Here is a 19254-nt window from a genome sequence, read left to right as displayed (position 1 = left end):
TTTTTCTCTGACTAAAATTAGAAACAATAATAATAGTAATCATTTCCAAACTGCAGGACACCCAGGAAGAGCCGTTGCCTTCAGACCACTAGCCCAGTCCTTTGGCCTGGAAGCTAAAGAATGATTTTTCTAAAACTTTAGCGCTTCATCTTAAAAGAATATGATTTTAGGAACTAAACGTTTAAGTGAATGTTGATCCAAAAGAGAGAGAATCTTTGGTTTTGCATGACAGAGTTCTCTCAAATATCATTTCTGTCTGAGCAACCCAGTACAGACTTTCTTATTAGCCTGCCATAGAACAATTTGGAATAGTAGACTTAGAACTAGAGGAACAATACATGGGGCAATGAACCTAAAAATCAGAAGTGAAAAAAGAGAAAATGAGGCCTCCACTCATGGAAATCTGGAGCAGATTGTGCACTGGTTTTTCAGCTCAGCCATTTGAAATTCACTTTTAAAAACTTCACTGGCACATTAAAAAAATACAGGAATGATATTTGGAATGTTTCAAGTGCTGCATAAAGCAGCACTTGAAGCAGCATGGTGTAGTGGTCAGAGCATGGTCTTGGAAGTCAGGTCAGGGTTTCTTAACCTGACTTCATCACTTGTCTGCTGTGTGACCTTGGGTGAGTCACTTCACTTCTCTGTGCCTCAGTTCCCTCATCTGCAAAATGGGGATGAAGACTGTGAGCATCATGCAGGACAAGGATTGTGTTCAACCTGATTACCTTGTATCTACCCCAGTGCTTAAAACAGCGCTTGACACATAGTGATTAAAAAGTACTGTAATTGGGAGAATACAAAAGATATGAGACACGCATTCCCTGCCTTTTTTTTTTTGTTAAGAGCTTACCATGTGCCAGGCACTGTACTAAATGCTGGGATAGATACAAGCTTATCAACTTGGACGCATTTCATGTCCTACACAGGACTCACAGTCTTAATCCTCCTTTTGCAGATGAGGTAACTGAGGAACAGAGAAGTGACTTGCCCAAGGTCACACGGCAGAAAAGTGAAGAGTCAAGATTAGAACCCAGTTTCTTCAGGCTCCCAGGCCCGGGCTCTTCCACTAGGTCATGCTGCTTCTCAAGAAGTTTACGGTCATTCAAGAACGTGCTCTTTGACTCCTCTTCTCCCTCTCACCTTTGAGCATGACTCTAGGGGACAGGGTTCTGCATAGTTTCAGGAACTTTTTCCTCTTTTGCCAGTTTCTCTTCATCCCCAGGGTGAATATGGACATCTTGCTTGGAGCTTTATGAGTCAAAAGGCAATAGGCCAGGTGTTAAGTGGATGAGGGAAAGAATACTTGGAAATTCAGTCTGTCTAGCACAAATAAGTCCCTCCCAGGGTTGCACCTGGAGAGTTTCCAGTACTCTACCAGTCTCGGCTATGGGAGGGAGAGTCAGAGGCTTACCCATTCCATTCCTAGGTTGGGCAGTGGCTAGCGAGTGGAAGGCCATCTGCTACAAGTCAAAACTCACCCATGCCGGGCAGCAGCAGCACGGGAGAGAGTCGAGGCCGGAGACTCGAGTTTACTGTGCGGAAGGTGGCAATGGTAAACCACACCTGTATTTTTACCAAGAAAACTCTAGGATACATTACCAGAATGATTACAGGTGGAGAACGGGGTGTTCTGGGAGAGATGTGTCCGTGATGTCATAAATGGGTCGGAAACGTCTCAACAGCATAAGACAAAACCACAAATAATGTCCCTGGGGAAAGCCTAGTTTCTGACTACTAATAGGCTCTCTCTAATTACTAGATATGAAATAATTAGTCCTAGGAAGTACTCTCTCAAAGGATTCTATGGAGCAGGAGATAGTATCGAGGAATGATTACAGGACAAAATGATGGAACCTTCCGTCAGGAGCAAGGGCAGCTTCAGATGACATGTGAGGTTGGCCTGTTGTGGGCTGGAGGAGTGGGAAGCTGTTGGGTAGGGACTGTCTCTATATGTTGCCAACTTGTACTTCCCAAGTGCTTAGTACAGTGCTCTGCACACAGTAAGTGCTCAATAAATATGATTGATTGATTGATTGATTGAAGCCATGGCAGTATGGGCACCGGGCCAGAGGAGTGGCAAAGCTGGCATGGTGGGTAGCTGCCCTCTAGACCGTAATTTGTCCTCTATATCATGAGCTCATAATGGGCAAGGACCACGTTGACCAATTTTGTTGTACCGTACTCCCCCAAGCATGGTATACTACAGTGTGTTTTTTCTTTTGTTCTTTATGGTTTTTGATTAGGACTTACTATGTGCTTTCTAGACTGTGAGCCCGCTGTTGGGTAGGGACTGTCTCTATATGTTGCAAACTTGTACTTCCAAGCGCTAGTACAGTGCTCTGCAGTGTAAGCGCTCAATTAATATGATTGAATGAATGTGCCAGACACTGCACTAAGTGTTGGGGTAGATTGCTATTCAATCCAAACTGGACAAATTCTTCACTAAAGTTGAAAAATCACAAGCAAAATTAGCAGAAACACGCTTCTGCAATCAAATCAATCAATGGTATTTATTGAGCGGCTACTATGTGCATTTACTCATTCAATCATATTTATTCATTCATTCAATAGTATTTATTGAGCGCTTACTGTGTGCAAAGCACTGTACTAAGCGCTTGGGAGAGAACACTGTAATAGAGTTGGTAGACACTTTTCCCTGCCCACAACGAGCTGATTGCAGTCTCCTGGAAAGGGCAGCAGAGTGAAGTATGGACTGGAGAGGGGAGAGGCTGATGCAGTATTAAGGCCAGGATAGTGTCCCAGTCTCATCTATCTTGCTGCCAACCCTTTTCCCACGTCCTCACTCTAGCCTGGAACTCCCTCCCCTTCCATATATGCCAGGCCACACTGTTTCCCCCTTCAAAGCATTATTAAGATCACATCTTATTTTGCCAACTTGTACTTCCCAAGTGCTTAGTACAGTGCTCTGCACACAGTAAGTGCTCAATAAATACGATTGAATAAATGAATTCTCTCCAGGAAGTCTTCCCTCTTTTTACCCAGCTTGCTCTCCCTTCTGTTTCATCTATTCACTTGGATCTGTGGCTTTGGACATTTGATAATTTGACAATAATAATAACAATAATTGTATTTGTTAAGTGCTTCCTATGTGCCAAGCACTGTTCTAAGCACTTGGGGGATACAAGGTAATCAGGTTGTCCCACATGGGGCTCACTGTCTTCATCCCCATTCTACAGATGAGGTAACTGAGGCACAGAGAAGTTAAGTGACTTGCCCAGAGTCTCGCAGCTGACAAGTGGTGGAGCCAGGATTAGAACCCATGACCTCTGACTCCCAAGCCCGGGCTCTTTCCCTTGAGCCACGCTGCTTCTCTGATATTTGATATTCACCTTACCCCAACCCTACAGCACTTATGTACAGATCTTTTAATTATATTTTATAAATTACCTTTTCATATTAACGTCTGTCTCCCCCTCTAGACTGTAAGCTCGTTATGGGCAAGGAATGTGTCTACTAATTCTGTTGTATTATACTCTCCCAAACTCTGAGTAAAGTGCTCTGCGCATAGTAAGTGCTCAATCGTCTTGTTTTATGCTGTTTAGTCATCTCCGACCCATACAGACATCATGGACACATCTCTCTCAGAACACCCCATCACCATCTGCAATCGTTCCAGTAGCGAGTCCATAGAGTTTGCTTGGCAAAAATATGGAAGTGGTTTACCATTGCCTCCTTCCACGCAGTAAACTTAAGTCTCCACCCTCACCTCTCTTCCATGCTGCTGCTGCCCATCACAGGTGAGTTTTGACTTATAGCAGATTGCCTTCCACTCGCTAGCCACTGTTCAAACTAGGAATGAAATGGATATTCCTCTGCTTGACTCTCCCTCCCATAATCGAGACTGACATAGTACGAGAAAGTCTCCAGTGCATTCCTGAGAGAACCAAAGTGCTCAATAAATAAGATTAATTGATTTCAGAAATAACATATAGGAAACCAAAGTCAAATATTTTTTGAAAAAAGACATTTAATTCAGCAGCAGTAATAATCTCAGGGATGAATCTGCAAATAGGGAAGAAATTTCAGTATAAGAGGAGATTCTGACTTAAGGGAAAGACTGAAAAGAACTTCAACGTATGCCTGTCTAGGACTCCATCTCCCTTCAAATTCAACAGACTAGATGTCTCCCCATTTTCAAAGCCCTGTTGAAATCACATCTGCACCAAGAGACCTTTCCTGATTAATTTTTCAGTGGGACTTGTTAGAGCTTACTAGGTGTCAAACACTGTACTAAGCACTGGGGTAGAAACAAAATAATCTAGTTGGGCCCAGTCCTTGTTCTACATGGGGCTCACAGTCTAAATAGGAGGGAGTAGGATTTACTCCTCATTTTACAGTTGAGAAAACTGCAGCACCGAGCAAGCAGTGCCCCAGGTCACACCGCAGACGAGAGGCAGAGCCAGGATTAGAAGTGCTTAACAAATATCACAATTATTAACTCGATGACATGCTAGCCCTATTACTTAAATATGAAGTCATGCATATGTCTTTTTTTTCTCCCATCTGTAAATTTTAAATTTCTGTCTCACCTGCTGGATTGTACGTTGCTTGAAGGCTGGGAAAATATCTATCAATTCCTGCAGAACTCTCCCTAGCACTTAGAACAGTGCTCTGTACACAGTAGGTGCTGAGTATAAGTAATGGTTACTAACGGGAAAGTTAGACGCTAGGCAGAAAAAGTTAAGGATGTTTGAAGACTGTCAAAGAAGACAACCAGCGGCCTTTTTCCGGGCATCTTGTGATCACTGTCGGAAGCGTAAAGCCGGGCTGGATTGACCACTGGACTGACCGAGTGATTGCAGTTCTTATTCTTAAATACTGCAAATGAAAGTGACATTAACACATTGAAAGTGTTCTAATGAGCTATTCAGTTCTTCAGTTTAATTTCTGGTTTGCCCTTTGCTGTCGATGTGATAAGAAATTGAAAGTTTGGTCCAAACTCCCCAGGCAATTAGTGTTCTGCATAGGGTGTTAAAAAAGCACAGAAATTATAAATGACTACAATGTTATTAAAAAGTGATATGATGATCCAGTCACTTTCAGGTCACATAAAAATGAGCATCTGAAAATATAATGAAATGAGCTCTTATTTTGCCTTTCATGTAGCATATTCCTCTGTCTGGGTTTAGAATACTGTCTTCCATTTCTCTAGTTATTACATAACATCATATCTAAGAGACTAGTAAGTCACTCAATTGTATTTAATCTCAGTCAGAGAAGCAGCGTGGCTTAGTGGAAAGAGCCCAGGTTTGGGAGTCAGAGGTCATGGGTTCTAATCCCAGCTCTGTCACTTATTAGCTGTGTGACTTTGGGCAAATCACTTCTCTGTGCCTCAGTTACCTCATCTGTAAAATGGGGATTAAGACTGTGAGCCCCACGTGGGACAACCTGATAACCTTGTATCTACCCCAGCTTTTAGAACAGTGTTTGGCACATAGTAAGTGCTTAAATGTCATCATTATTATTATTATTGTTATTATTATTTATTGAGTGCTTAGTGTGTGCAGCGCACTTTACTAAGTGCTTGGGAGAGTACAACAATGAACGGGCACATTCCCTGCCCACAACAAGCTAATAGCCTAGAGGGATGAGACTACGCACTAACACACACTTAACTCTTGTTTAATCTCTATAAAGCACTTCAGAATTTACACATCACAGTGTTAAATATGAGGAGGCACTTACACTGGTCCAGGCACTGATCCTATAATAATAATAATAATGGTATTTGTTAAGCGCTTACTATGTGCCAAACACTGTTCTAAGTGCTGGAGCACTGTTTGAAGCTCAATCAATGGTTACTGAGCACTTACTATGTGCAGATCACTGCACTAAGTGCTCGGGAGAGTACAATACAACAGAATTAGCAAACATGTTCCCTGCCACTGAAACAGATGTTATGAGAATGGAGCATACAACATATTTGTCTGGATTGGGCTATCTTCTTTGTTGACCATATATTTAATGCAGCTTTTATTTTAATATAACTTTCCTTTATTCTCTGTGTGTTTAAGCAATGTGCATAATATTTTACTTCGTTATTTCCCTGAACAATTCACTAAAGTAGATGACTCTTCCTGCTCTCACCCCAGTACAAATAAAAAAACTGATGACACAAGTTATCAGTTAAATCAACTGATGGTATGTATTGAGTGCTAGGAGTGTACAATATAACAAAATTGGCAGGCACATTCCTTGTCCACAATGAGCATACAGTCTAGAGGGGAAGTCAGGCATTTATATAAATAAATACTTGATAATGTATACTTTTCCCCTCTCAGGGTCACACCTGGAGAGTTTCCAGTACTCTACCAGCACTGTCTATGGGAGGGAGAGTCAAGCAGAGGCATACCTACTCCATTCCTAGCTTGGGCAGTGGCTAGCGAGGGGAAGGCAATCTCTTGCAGCATGAGAAAGAGTCAAACGGTGGAGACTCAAGTTTACTGCGTGGAAGGCAGCAATGGTAAACCAATTCCATATTGTTACCAAGAAAACTCTACGGCTACACTACCAGAACGATTGCAGATGGAGAGCGGGGCGTTCTGAAAGAGATGTGTCCATGGTGTCACTATGGGTTGGAAATGACTCGACAGCATAAGACAAGACGATGTATAATTTTAAAACTTACCCAGACCAACATAGTTTGAAAGAAAGAAAAAAAATCTGGGTAACCAAAGGAAACTGAAAATGTGCATATCCAAGATACTGTAAGCCCCATGTGGAACAGGGACTGTGGCCAACCTGATTAATGTGTAAAACAGTGATTGACACATAGTAAATGTTTAATGAATACCATCATTATATTGTTATTAAGATAGCATACTCAAATTTCTTTGAATATTCAAATGTTTGGTTAACTGAACTAACTTCAACTCCTTTATTTGACTATTAGGATTTCTGATATAGCTAGTATAACATGTATTCTCTATTTAAATAATTCTGGTAATGGGAATCTTTCCAGATAAAATATCTAAAACAAACTGGTACAAAGCAAAATATAATCTTCACAATATGAAACAAAAATCTATTTGGTCAAAGATTTCAAAGGTCTGTTTTATAAACCCATGACAAAAACTGTAATTACAACTAATGGTAGCTGTGAAGGCAATTTAGAAATTTCACACATAAAATGTCATACAGTTCAACACAGAGTTGTTCTACAGTCTACCTCAAACTAAATGGGATATCAATAATCAATCGTGATTATTGGATGCTTACTGTGTGCAGAGCACTGTGCTAAATGATTGGGGAAGGATAACATAGCAGATTTGGCAGACACGTTCCCTGCCCACAGTGAGCTTACAGTCTAGAGGGGGGAGACTGACATTACTACATTAAGACATTAACATGAATAACAAATATGTGTCATGGGGTTGAGGGAGGGGAGAATAAAAGGGGCAAATATGAGTGCAAGGGCAACACGGAAGGGAATGGGAGAAGAGTAAACAAAGTCTGGGTAAGGGAAGGCTTTTTGGAGGAGATGTGCTTTTAATAAGACTTTGAAGGTGGGGAGAGCAATCGTCTGACATATGGAAGGGGATGATATTCCAGGCCAGAAGGAGGATATAGGCAAGGGTCAGAGGAGAGTTAGACAAGATCGAGATACAGTGAGTTGATATTAAAGGAGCAAAATCTGTGAGCTGTGCTGTAGTAGAAAATCAGAGAGGTAAGGTGGGTGGGGGCAAAACAGTTGAGTGCTTTATAGACTGTGGAAAGGTGTTTGATGCAGAGGTGGTTGGACAAACACTGGAGGTTCTTGAGGAGTGGGGAAAGATGGACTGTACGGTTTTATAGAAAAATGATCTCAGCAGCAGGGTGAAGTATGGATTGGAATAGGGAGCAACAGGAGGCAAGGAGATCAACGAGGAGGTTGATGCAGTAATCAAGGTGAGCTAGGATGAGTACTTGGATTAATGTGGTAGCAGTCTGTACGGAGAGAAAAGGGCAGGGTTTAGCAATGTTGCGAAGGTTGAAGGGACAGGATTTGATGACAGACTGAATACGTGCATTGAGTGAGACATGATTTGAGAATAATGTTGTTTATGGGCTTGTGAGACAGGGACGTTGGTGGTACTGTCTACAGTGATGGGAAAATCAGGAGCAGAACAGGATTTGGCTGGGAATATAAGGAGTTCTGTTTAGGAAGTGTTAAATTTGAGGTGACGGCAGGACATCCAAGTCTTAAAGGCAGGAGGGATCATGAGCCTGTAGAGGAGGACTGGAGATGTAGATTTGGGAATCATTCCCATAGAGATTGTAGTTGAAGCCACAGGAACAAATGAGTTCTCCATGAGAGTGGGTGTAGATGGAGAATAGAAGGGGATCCAGGACTGAGCCTTGAGGGACTCCCACAGTTAGTGGGTGGGAGGCAGAGGAGGAGCCCACAAAAGGGACTGAAAATGAGCAGCTAGAGACATAGGAGTCTAGCGACATGAGTGGGAAAATATTCTTAATTATAAATCCATATTTCCAGAATCGTGGGCTTGAAGGAGATTTTGAGGTCCCTCTCTGTTTTCACACACAGCTGTCTACCTACCTCATGACCACTCTTGACATGTGAAAAACTCTTACCAATAAAAATTCCATTACTTCCTTCGGAAATCTATTCCAAAGCTTTAAAACCTCAGTGTAAGGAAGTTTCTTCCTCATACTTAATTTAAATCTCCCATCCTGGGGCTAAAGTACGTTGGCCTCCTGCTCCATCCTTGCTGGCATTCATTATAATGATAATAATAGTAATAATAATAATAACACCCCTCTAGACTGTAAGCTCCTCGTGGGTAGAGAACTTGCTTACCATTTCTGTTGTATTCTGCCAAGCACATAGTACAGTGCTCTGCACACAGTAAATGTTCAATAAATATGATTTATTAATTGAATATTAAGCACTTACTATGTGTCTAGCACTTGCTAAGAGAACTGGGGCAGAAGCAAAGTAATCAGATTAAACCCAGTCCATCCCTTGGGGCTCACAGTCTCAGATGGAAGGAAAACAACAAATAATCCCATTTTATAGATGAGGGAACTGAGCCACAAAGAATTGAGTGGTCCAAGATAATATAATAATAATACTAATAATGGCATTTGTTAAGTGCTTACCATGTGCCAAGCACTGTTCTAAGTGCTGGGGGGGAATACAAGGTAATCAGGTTGTCCCACATGGGGCTCACAGTCTTAATCCCCATTTTATTTATTCATTCATTCAATCGTATTTATTGAGTGCTTACTGTGTGCAGAGCACTGTGCTTGGGAAGTACAAGTTGGCAACATATAGAGACAGTCCCTACCCAACAGCGGGCTCACTGAGGCACAGAGAAGTTAAGTGACTTCCCCAAAGTCACACAGCTGACAAGTGGCAGATCTGGGATTAGAACCCATGACCAAACTCCCAAACCTGTGCTCTTTCCACTGAGCTACGCTGCTTCTCGTAGATCACATAAAAGGTGGAGCTGGGATTAGAACCCAGGTCTCCTGGCTCCTAGCCCATTTTCTTTCCACTTTGCCTATGCTCCCTCTCCGTGCTTAAGACATTTTTTGTTTTTGAAAGCTGTTATTAAATTGCCCCTCAGATTTCTCTCCTCCAGGCTGAGTAATTCTAGTTCTTTTAGCCTTTTCTCAGAAGTTTTCCCCACAATCCTTTTACCTCTCCAAAATCTTCAAGATCTTTTTAGACTTCTGCATTTGTTTTCTCCTGTGGCAAATCTACCAGTCTAATATATATTCTCCAATGTCAAAATGATATAAACTAGGTTTGATTTCCTTCTAACCAACAAAGGAAAACTCTAGGTTCTGCAAAATGTTTTTTAAGAATACATTATGTCATCATTTGCAGTAATGGGTAGTGATTCTTCTAAATGTCATGCTTTATGCAGCTGACAAGCTTTTAAAAATTACTACCCCCACATTTCATTCCAAATTACTGTACTTTCCCATATGTGAGGTGTGTTATTTACCAAAATCCTATAGGAAACACTGCTGCTCTATTAGCAAGGCAATTTAAAGTGACCATGTTATATGTGGTGGGTATGCTTATTTTGACAAACGTTATTCATGCTTAAATGCTGTAAAACCATGGTATTTAATTTTGTAACAAGTCACTTATGAAATGCGTAGATATCTCTATGCATATTTCTAGTTCCTTTAGCCTTTTCTTTTTCCTGCCTTTTAATATTAAACACATGCTAACAGCATCTCAACTCACAGCTTGCAATGTTTATTCCTCTAGGAAATAGCGAGACTAGTCTGAATAAAGAATTAATGCTCCACAGCAGTGATCTTCTGTGTTGCGGGGTTATGGAATTGCACCTTGCCACAGCTAAGAAAAAGGCTCAGAATTTAATGTGTGATATTTGTTAAGTGTTTACAGTACAGTACTATAAGCCCTGTACTGAGTGCTGGGGTGGATATTAGATAATCAGGTCACACATGAGGTTCGCAATGTAAGTAAGAGGGAGAACAGGTCTATTAAATCCACATTTTGCAGATGAGGGAACTGAGGTAAAGAGAAATGAAATGATTTGCCCAAGGTCACATAACTGGTATATAGCAGAGCCAGGACTGAGAACCAGGACCTCTTACACCCAGGCCTTTGCTCTTTCCACTAGGTCATACCACTTCCTGTACATTGAGCAACATTTAGAATATTGATTATTATCAATCACTGTGTTTCTCATATATTAATAATGACATTTATTAAGCACTTACTATGTGCAAAGTACTGTTCTAAACACTGGGGAAGTTACAAGGTGCTCAGGTTGTCCCACGGGAGGCTTACAAATCTTAATCCCCATTTTACAGATGAGGGAACTGAGACACAGAGAAGTTAAGTGACCTGCCCAAAGTCACACAGCAGACAATTGGCAGAGCCGGGATTTGAACCCATGACCTCTGACTCCATAGCCCATGTTCTTTCCACTGAGCCGTGCTCTTCTCAATCAATATTAATCAACAAATCTCCAGCTCTGATCTCTCTCCTCTGCAGTTTCACATTTCCTCCTGTTTTCAGGACATCTCTACTTGGATGTCCAGCCAACCCCCCAAACATAACATGCCCAAAACAGAACTCCTTATCTTCCCACTCAAACCCTGTCCTCTTCTGACCTTTCCATCATGGTAGAGAGGACCATCATCCTTCCTGTCTCAAAAACCTGTTATAATTGACTCATGTCTCTCATTCAGGTCATATATTCAATGTCACCAAATCCTATCATTTCAACCTTCACGACATCACTAGAATCCACTCTTTCCTTTCTATTCAAACTGCTACCACATGAATCCAAGCACTTATTCTTATATCCCACATTGATTACTGCATCAGCCTCCCTGCTGACCTCCCTGCCGACCTCCCTGCCTCCTGTCTCTCCCTACTTCAGTCCATAATTCACTCTGCTGCTTATTTCATTTTTCTACCAAACCATTCAGTCCATGTTTCCCTATTCCTCAAGAACACTAAGTGGTTGCCCATCCATCTCCTCATCAAACAGAAACTCCTTAACATAGGCTTTAAAGTACTCAGTCACCACCCCACCTCCTACCTTACCTCAATAATAATAATAATGATTATATTTCTTAAGCACTTACAATGTGCCAAGCACTCTTCCAAGTGCTGGGATAGACACCAGGTAATCAGGTTGTCCCACATGGGGTTCATGGTCTTTATCTCCATTTTACAGATGGAGGTAACTGAGGCACGGAGAAGTTAAGTGACTTGCCCAAAGTCACACAGCTGATAAGTGGCAGAGCCAGGATTAAAACGAACGACCTTACCTTGCTACTTCCCTGCTACAACCCAGACTGCACACTTCACTCCTCTAATACCAAACTCCTCATTGCACCTCTCTCTCCTCTCTCTTGATGATGACCACTGCCCATGTCTTCTCTCTTGCCTGGGCTCCCTCTCTCTTCATGTACAACAAACGACCACCCTCCCCACTTTCAAAGCCTTATTAAAATCTCATCCCCTCCAAGAGGCCTTCCCTGACTAAGCCTTCATTTCCTCTTTTCCCACTCCCTTCTGCATAACACTTGCACTTGGATTTGAACCATTTATTCACCCATCTCTCAGCCCACAGCACTTATATGTACATAGCTGTAAATTATATTAATATTTGTCTCCCCCTCTAGACCATAAGCTTGTTGTGGATAGGCAACACATTTACCAACTCTGTTATATTGTACTCTCCCAGGGACTAAGTACAGTGCTTTGCACACAACACAACACTCAGGGCATATGATTGAATGAGTGCTTACTGTGTTAGAGCACTATACTAAGCATTTTGGAGAGTACAATGTAACAGGGAGATGTAATTCCTGCCCTCAAGTATCTTACAACCAAGTGAGTAAACACTCATTTAAATACATTATAGTTCGAGGGAAACAACAGAATATAAAGATGTGTACATAAAAGCTATGAGGGTAAGGTGAGTATCACAACGCTTAGAGGGTATGGATATAGAGAAGCAGCGTGACTCAGTGGAAAGAGCCTGGTCTTTGGAGTCAGAGGTCATGGGCTCAAATCCCGGCTCCGATTGTCAGCTGTGTGACTTTGGGCAAGTCACTTAACTTCTCTGGGCCTCAGTTGCCTCATCTGTAAAATGGGGATTAAGACTGTGAGCTCCCTGTGGGACAACCTGATCACCTTGTAACCTCTCCAGCACTTAGAACAGTGCTTTGCACATAGTATGTGCTTAATAAATGACATCATTATTATTATATAGTTGCATAGGAAATGCAGAATCAATCAGTCGTATTTATTGAACACTTTCTGCATGAAGAGCACTGTACTAAATGTTTTTTAGAGTACAATATAAGAGTTGGTAAACACAGTCCCTGACCACAAACAGCGTATAGTACAGAGGTGAGGGATAGAAATGAAAATCACTTACAGTGGCATACATACGTCCTGTGGGGCTGACGGGAGGTAAATAAAGGGAACAAATCCAACAGCAAGGTGATGCAAGAGGAGGAGGGATTAGGGGAAATGAAGGCTTAGTCGGAGAAGGACTCTTGGAGGAGATGTGATTTTAATAAGACTTTGAAGGTGAGGGGAGTAATGGCCTGTCTGATACAAAGAAAGAGGGGGTTTCAGGCCTGAGGCAGGGGATGGGCAAGGAGTCAGCGGTGAGATAGATGAGTTCAAGGTACCGTGATTAGGTTGGTGTCAGTGGAGCGAAGTGAATGTGCTAGATTTAGTAGGAAATTGCAAGCTAAGTAAATTTAGGTGGTGGAGAAGTGATTGAGTGCTTTAAAACCAATGTTATGAAGTTTCTTTTAGATGCAGAGGTGGATGGGCAACCACTGGAGGTTCTTGAGGAGTGGGGAGACATGTAAAATGATCAGGGCAGCAGAGCAAAGTAATGACTGGAGTGGGGAGAGACGGGAGACAAGGAGATCAGCAATAGTCAAGGTGGGCTAGAATAAGTGATTGGATCAATATGCAGCAGTTTGGATAGGGAGGAAAGGGCAGACTTTAGTACAGTTGTGAAGGTAGAACTGCCCTGATTTGGTGATAGATTGAAGATGTGGGTTGAAAGAGCATTAAGTCCAGAATAATGCCAAGATTGTAGACCTGTGAGAGGGAGGATGGTGGGATATTTACTATCTTGTACATATTTACTATTCTATTTATTTTGTCAACGATGTGCACCTCACTCTACTTCTATTTATTCTGATGACTTGACCCCTGACCGCATGTTTTGTTTTGTTGTCTGTCTCCCCCTTCTAGACTGTGAGCCCGTTGTTGGGTAGGGACCGTCTTTATATGTTGCCAACTTGTACTTTCCAAGCGCTTAGTACAGTGCTCTGCACACAGTAAGTGCTCAATAAATATGATTGAATGAATGAATGAAAAGTTGGAGGGAGAATAGGGCTGGGTGGGGAAAATGAGGAGTTTGGTTTTGGGCATGCCATTTTCAATAAGACATTCCTGAAGGCATGAGGGAATCTAAGGTTGTAGAGAAGAGAGGGGTCAGGGCTGGAGAGGTAGATCAGGGAATGATCCATGAAGAAATGGTTCTTGAAGCCGTGGGAAAAGATGAGTTCTTTGAGGAATTGAAATTAGGCAGAGAATAGAAGGGGACCCAGAACTAAACCCTGAAGACCTCCACAATTAGGGGTGAGAAGTGGAGAAGGAACCAGTGAAAAAAAGTGAGGATTGGCCAGAGAGGTAGGAGGAGAACCAGGAGAGGACATTGTTAGAGAAACCAAGGTTAGATAGCATTTCCAGGATACTGGAGGAGGTCCATGTGATTCATTAATTCAATCAGTAACAATAGTTTGAGCTTTACCATATACACTATAATAGTGAAATGTTGATATTCACTCTGATTTTGAAATTAAGTAATCAGTGTTGTAGGCTACTATTTGTAAGCCAAATCTTAATTTCAAAACAATTAATATTTCCAATTTTCTCTAAGCCTTTTCAATACTAGCCAATACTATACTCAGAACTGTAGTCATGTCTCATTAGAAAATAGTAAAAAGTCACTGTCCAATTAAGTAGTAAAAACCAGGTGAATACAATCATGAAATTCCCTTTTGTTCATTACCAATGCATCGCAAGATTCTCCAGTTTTATTTACCTCTTCTCTGTTTATCCTTAAGAATAACTGTGGGTATTTGGGATTTTTTTCAAAAGGATATTACAGTTCAGGCACTGTGGAAATGTGAAATGCATCTGTTTTACTTTGACGATGATGATGGATTCTCTAACACGACAGGAAGCAGTGTGGACTAGTGGAAAGAGCACGGGCCAGGGAATCATGAAATATGAAGTCTAGCTTAGATCTGCCATTTGCCTGCTGTGAGTCCTAAGGCAAATCACTTCATTTCTCTAGGCCTCAATTTCCTCATCTGTAAAATGGGGATTAGATACTTACTCTCTCTCCCACTTGGGCTGTGAGTGCCAAGTGTCATAAAGACTGTATCCAACCTGATCATCTGTATCTACACCAGTGCTTTATTTATTTATTTTTTACTGCACTAAGCACTGGGATAGACAAATTAATTAGGGTGGACACAGTCCATGTTCCCCATGGGGCTCACAGTCAGTCCCCACTTTACCGGTGAGATAACTGAGGCACACAGAAATGAAGTGTCTTGCCCATGGTCACACAGCAGACAAGTGGTAGAGCTAGGATTAGAACCCCAATCCTTCTGATTCCCAGGCCCGTGCTCTATCCACTAGGCCATGTTGCTTCCTCTGTTTACTGCAGTGTTTGGCATATATTAAAAGTTTAACCAGTACCACAATTGCTACGCTTATTAAAGTCATATGGCCATGAAAGAAACAATTACAATGAGAGTTTTTTTGTGTGAGCCTGTTGCACACACTCTTCCCTGCCAGCTGTAGTCTTATTAGTGCATTTAATGCAATTGCAAGTGGTGGATAGGGGTGCACACATTGCAAAATCCATGAAAAACTGTTTTTGGTACATGCGAGATTCATTTATAGCCTACGGGACCACAGCCTGGTGCCAATTCTGTGCCATATTGCCAAAATCCAGGAGATATTTACCTTGCTAGCTGCTGTGGTCTTCCTTCTCCACCCACTTTAGCCAGCTATTTTTCAGGATTCCTGGTGGATATACCTGCCCTCCCTCCGTGCTTGTATCTCCTCCTGCCTTCAGGACATGTCAATCTGGATGTCTGCCCACCATCTAAAACTCAATATGTCCAAGACTGAGCTCCTTATCTTCCCTCCCAAACCCATTCCTCTCCCTGACGTTCCTGTCACTGTGGACGGCACTACCATTCTTCCCGACTCACAAGCCCACAAACCTGGTGTCATCCTCGACTCCGCTCTCTCATTTGCCCCACACATCCAATCCATCACCAAAACGTGCCGGTCTCATCTTCACAACATCACCAAGATCCTCCCTTTCCTCTCCATCCAAACCACTACCTTGTTGGTTCAAGCTCTCATCCTATCCCGACTGGATTACTGCATCAGTCTTCTCTCTGATCTCCCATCCTGCTGTCTCTCCCCACTTCAGGATATACTTCACTCTGCTGCCTGGGTTATCTATGTACAGAAACACTCCGGGCATGTCACTCCCATCCTCAAAAATCTCTAGTGGTTGCTTGTCAACGATGAATCAAACAAAAACTCCTCACTCTCGGCTTCAAGGCTGTCCATTACCTCAGCCCCTCCTACCTCACTTCCCTTCGCTCCTTCTACAGCCCAGTCCGCACCCTCCGTTCCTCTGCCCCAACCTCCTCACTGGGTCTCATTCTTGCCTGTCCCACCATCGATCCCTGGCCTACGTCCCTCCCCTAGCCTGGAATGCCGTCACTCCACACATCCGCCAAATTAGCTCTCTTCCTCCCTTCAAAGCCCTACTGAGAGCTCACCTCCTCCAGGAGGCCCTCCCAGACTGAGCCCCTTTTTTCCTCTCCTCCTCTTCATCGCGCCCCCCCTGGGCTCTGCCCTACCTCCTTCCCCTCCCCACAGTACTTGTATATATTTGTACATATTTATTACCCTATTTATTTTACTTGTACATATTTACTACTCTATTTTATTAATGACATGCATATAGCTGTAATTCTATTTATTCTGATGGTTTTGACACCTGTCTACATGTTTTGTTTTGTTGCCTGTCTCCCCCTTCTAGACTATGAGCCTGTTGTTGGGTAGGGACCATCGACTTGTACTTCCCAAGCGCTTAGTACAGTGCTCTGCACACAGTAAGTGCTCAATAAATACGACTGAATTGAATATACCCACTTTGTGGAGGGCCTAGGTGGTTTTCCAGTCAGAAACCATCAACACTGAAAGCGTAGCTGTAGCAAGCAATACCCTAGAGCTTGGCTCATTCCACTAAACCAGAAGGAGAGCTTCTTCAGAGATTTAAGAAATAACATGTAAATTGGTATAGATGTCACTGTCTCTCAAAAACAAAGTGACTGGGCTACGAGCATTGGATTTGTATTAGTGAGAGTAAAGAAAATAACTTCTAAAACCGCAGTACTGTTTGTATTAGCTGAGAGTTCTATACTTAGTAAACCAAAAAACCAAGCTATTTTAAAAATAATGGTATTTGTTGAGCACTTACTTTGTACCAGGCTCTGTACTAAGCTCTGGGGTAGACACACTATAATCAGGTTGGACGCAGTCCCTGTTCTACATGGTGCTCACAGTCTAAATCAGAGGGAGGATAATCCAAGCGCTTAGTACAGTGCTCTGCACACAATAAGTGCTCAATGAATACAATTGAATTAATGAATTCAATCCCCATTTTATAGATGATGTAACTGAGGCATAGAGAAGTTAAGTGACTTGCCCAAGGTCACACAGCAGACAAATTCTGGCTCAACCACTTGTCTGTTGTGTGATCTTGGGCGAGTCACTTAATTTCTCTGGGCCTCAGTTACCTCATCTGTAAAATGGGGATTAAGACAGTGAGCCCCATGAGGGACATGGACTGTGTCCAATCTGATTACTTTGAATTTATCCCAGAGCTTAAAACAATGCCTGAAACATAGTAAGCCCTTAACAAATGCCATTAAAAAAAAAGGAAGGTATGGTATTAGAATGCAGCTTCTCTGATTCTCATTCCAGTGTTCTTTCCACTAAGCCACAGTATTCTACCTCAACAACCCTTCTCAGACTAAACCCCCCTTTTCTTCAGCTCTCGTTCCCCCAACCTCGCCCCAACTCGCTCCCTTTGCTCTACCCCCTTCCCCTCCCCTGTAGGTACATATCTGTAATTCTATTTATTTGTATTAATGCCTGTTTTGTTCCGATGTGTACACATATATTTCTAATTCTGTCTATTTTTATTGATGCTATTGTTGCCTGTTTACTTGTTTTGATGTCTGTCTCCTTCCTTTAGACTGTGAGCCCATTGCGGGCAGGGATTGACTCTCTTTGTTGCTGAATTGCACTTTCCAAGTGCTTAGAATGGTGCTCTGCATATAATAAGCATTCAATAAATACAATTGAATGAATGAATGAATGATTGAACCCCATTTTACATATGAGGGCAACTGGGGCATGTAGTTGTGAAGCTATGTGCTCAGGAGCACACGGCAAATCTCAGACTTCAAATCTTTGGGAAATTCCTGAATCATATAGCAGCAGCATGGCTTAATTAATACAGCACAGTCCTGGGAGTCAAAAGCACTTGGATTCCAATTCCAGCTCCACCCCTTATCTGCTGTGTGACCTTGGGCAACTAAATTAACTTCTCTGTGCCTCAGTTCCCTTATCTGTAAAATGGGGATTAAGACTGTGAGCCCTATGTGGGACAGGGCTGTGTGCAACCCAGTTATCTTGTATCTACCCCAGTGCTTAGAACAGTGCTTGGTACATAGCAAGCACTTAAATACTATTATTTTTATTGCTATTATTATTATTTATCCCTTAGGGTTACTGGTATTCTTGAGTGTCTGAATGATCATCTGTTGGAAAATTGCCTGGGAGGATACTGCCACAATAACCAGTGCTTAGAACAGTACTTTGCACATAGTAAGCGCTTAACAAATACCATCATTATTATAATGTGCAAATTTGGATGCAAATTCACCTGTGGTTCTCCTAACAATTTCTTTCGCTGAGAAAATGCTTGTGAACACCTCCAGTTTAGTTTACCTGGTAACACAAATCATGGGAGTGCAAATTACCTTATCACGGCAGTCTGTGGGCACACATTTCCCTCACTGTTGATGTAATCAGTACAGTTAACTCAATTCCATGGGTCTAGGCTGTATTCCAACCCATGAAGGGTATGGAAGACTGTCCTTTTTCAAACACTCGAGAGATGTTTAGTGCTCAAAAAACACAGAAGCTTCAATAGAAAATCAAAATTAATCACCAGTAGTACTAAATGGAAATATGCCACTGACTGAAGGTATATGTTTGTACAGATTTATTACTCTATTTATTTTACTTGTACACATTTACTATTCTATTTATTTTGTTAATAATGTGCATCTAGCTTTATTTTTATTTATTCTGATGACCTGACACTGAAGGTATATGTTTGTACAGATTTATTACTCTATTTATTTTACTTGTACATATTTTCTATTCCGTTTATTTTGTTAATAATGTGCATCTAGCTTTATTTTTATTTATTCTGATGACCTGACACCTGTCCACATGTTTTGTTTTGTTGTCTGTCTCCCCCTTCTAGACTGTGAGCCTGTTGTTGGGTAGGGACCATCTCTATATGTTGCCAACTTGTACTTCCCAAGCACTTAATACAATGCTCTGCACACCGTAAGTGC

At 41.9% G+C, this 19254-nt stretch overlaps 1 protein-coding gene and 1 non-coding gene across 2 annotated transcripts in view; one reads left to right on the top strand and one right to left on the bottom strand.

Annotated features, from left to right (window-relative positions):
* Positions 1 to 19254, bottom strand: part of AK5 (adenylate kinase 5) — a 336353-nt gene that overhangs the window by 147753 nt on the left and 169346 nt on the right. The window lies entirely within an intron of this gene.
* On the top strand, positions 1338 to 1471 carry LOC119927851. The gene has a single exon (XR_005450818.1). It is a non-coding gene; the product is annotated as a small nucleolar RNA SNORA7 (small nucleolar RNA).

Source organism: Tachyglossus aculeatus, chromosome 4 (assembly GCF_015852505.1).
Source record: "Tachyglossus aculeatus isolate mTacAcu1 chromosome 4, mTacAcu1.pri, whole genome shotgun sequence".
Classification (NCBI taxonomy): Eukaryota; Metazoa; Chordata; class Mammalia; order Monotremata; family Tachyglossidae; genus Tachyglossus; species Tachyglossus aculeatus.
Note: the sequence above shows the minus strand (reverse complement) of the source record. Positions and strands in the feature narration are given on the sequence as shown.